Below are 2,500 nucleotides of genomic sequence, written 5' to 3'. Positions count from 1 at the left end.
CACCTTTGAAGTTAATAGTAGTAGTAGCCGACGTATAGGCAGGTGCAGCTTGAGAGACGATTGCCTTTTACGTAAATTTTATTTTCTTTCGATTCGTACCTCGAATGCGTTATCACGAACCCTTGATTTACTTCCCTTTGTTTGTTATATTTCGATATGCACGAGTCTGTAGTCGAGTATAATTAATTTTTGACATTTTTATTGAAAACTGAAATAGGTAATTGGCAATCTTTGACGTACATGTAAACATTTCATGACGAACGCGATGACGTAATAGCGCGGTCTGTTTGATATTGAATTCTGCTCGTGAAGTGAGAGGAAAAAGATTCGTAGCAGCACTCCTGTTCGGCTTTTCAAATTTGCAGCGCAAATTGACTGCAACTGTATTAAGGCAACTTCAATTTCTTGCATTTCTAAGTCTATATCTGTTATAATTAAACAGAGCCTTACGAAGACTCCCTTCTCTTCAGAGTAACTAAATTATCAAACGGCCCCAGTGAGGTAGGCGGGGAGTACCCCCAACATATTTGTGAATTGTTGACTTTGTATTCAGTGATGAACAGTTTAGTGATAACTTCTAGAAAGCAACACTAGAACGTACAAGTAAACAATTCAGTCATGCGAGGCACAAGATCGAAGCGTCAAAGGCATCTCTTGGGAAGCTCTGAGAAGATAGCAGAACCTTCCCCGTTTAAGATCCTGGCTATGGCTGTTCTCCCCTACTCTCAAGGCGTGGTCATGTGTGGAATATCTCCTCAACAAAGAGAAAAAAAGAAAATAATACTGATAGTAAAATCAAATTAAATCAATATAAAGGTGTAAGACATGAATAATAATATTTTAGCATACATTTTAAATGTATTGTACTGGATATTATTTATATTTATACGTAATAGATTCTCTTAATCATTACATGGCTATTTGAGAGCAATATGTTATATGTGCGCCATCCATCGCTGTGAATTATTGATAATTCCGCTTGCAGTACTTCTTGTATATAGAGAGAAGCATGGCAGCATCCATTCTGTCTCCGATTTCCAAGTGCCCTGTTTTTTATTAGGTGCTGATGATGGACCGATTGATCCACTTTTGATATCTGTTTTCCCCATTAACACTTTCAGTGCAAGAAAGGAGAGGGTACGTGTTCAATAATATGGCTATGTCAGATTTACTCCGGCGAGCGAACTAATACTGAATATATTGAGAATTTACTCAAGTAATTCCCAGATATTTCATTAGATAAAGGCTTTATATGTATAAAGTTACATCTATGCTGGTTGTTTAGTTACATATCATTGCAAGGAAAATTTTCTTCGCCCTCTCACGCCCTAAACCACCGAAGTCCAAGGAAAAAATGGAGTCTGTCCGTTTAACAGATACTCAGGTTGTGAGAGGGCATGCATCATGCTAAAGGCAGTGCGAGGCCGAAGGAGCAGTGGCAGCAGGATCATTCGATTGCCGGGACTGAGTCTGCACAGCTTCACTCAGCCTCCAGGAATCCTATCTCTCAATTCACATGGATGACAATGCAAAGCAACATTTGTGGGCAGGTGAAACCCCGAATGGAAGGCCCAGGGAAGGTTGTGACCCTACTTATCGGATCAGCATTTTGGAATCAGTCGGTTATTCCCTCCCAGAGACCCGAGACCACCAGCTGGAGAGTTATCCCCAAGTCTGATCCAAAATCTCCAGTTATTTATGTTCGACATGCACGCCGATACCACTGCCCATGGTCTTGCCAGTGTTATCATAGTCTTTCTAAAGTTGTGCTGGTGCACCACACGACTTCGAGGGCATGTCAGCACTGGAGGTTTCCCACTCATGGCACACCTGTGGGAAGTAGAACAGGCACGTGCTGTCCTTGAACACCGCCACACCGAACCGTGGAGCGATTCCCGAATAACTATGGTGGTTGGGTGTAGAAAAAAGTAGTATCTGCATTATGCTCAGTGCATGGCCTTAACTTTTCATGTTAAAATGCTATGAATCATAGACGTAGTTTATAAGTAGGGACTGACCCTTCCTGCCCGTGCCAAAAGATGGTTCCCCATCACTGGTAGTAGGACTGCAGGAAAGGCATATCCTAGCGATCTACACCATTATTTGGTTAATTACAGAGGGCGTGACAATTTCCTTGGCAGTGTTTCTCGTACTTCCTCAAACACAGAGATACTATCTATTTTGTCTTGTTCCTATACTTTACCATATTGATATATGGCCTTTGATGTCTAACACGTTTATTTGTTACAACCATTGAAAAAGGCCACTGGAAAATAAAAGTATTTCATGATATAATTCAAGAACACCACAAGGATCAAGCTACATTATTACACTTTCGAAATCTCTATTTTTAGTAGCTAATCCTAGTCTAAGTTTATTTTCCATAATTTCGGTATCAATGTATTGAAACATCGTTATATATATATATATATATATATATATATATATATATATATATATATATATATATATATGGAAGATGGAATAATGCACTGCCGCA

At 39.6% G+C, this 2,500-nt stretch overlaps 1 protein-coding gene across 1 annotated transcript in view; it reads right to left on the bottom strand.

The window, feature by feature from the left end:
• LOC113804215 (uncharacterized) overlaps window positions 1-132 on the bottom strand; it is a 24,108-nt gene extending 23,976 nt beyond the window's left edge. Inside the window, exon 1 of the mRNA XM_027355050.2 lies at window positions 4-132. The gene's annotated coding sequence lies outside the window, so the exon portion shown is untranslated. The remainder of the gene's footprint in view (window positions 1-3) is intronic.
• Between the last annotated feature and the right edge of the window lie 2,368 nt (window positions 133-2,500).

The sequence above is a fragment of the Penaeus vannamei genome, chromosome 1 (assembly GCF_042767895.1).
Source record: "Penaeus vannamei isolate JL-2024 chromosome 1, ASM4276789v1, whole genome shotgun sequence".
In the NCBI taxonomy this organism is placed as follows: domain Eukaryota; kingdom Metazoa; phylum Arthropoda; class Malacostraca; order Decapoda; family Penaeidae; genus Penaeus; species Penaeus vannamei.
This window is presented reverse-complemented; position numbering and strand designations above follow the sequence as displayed.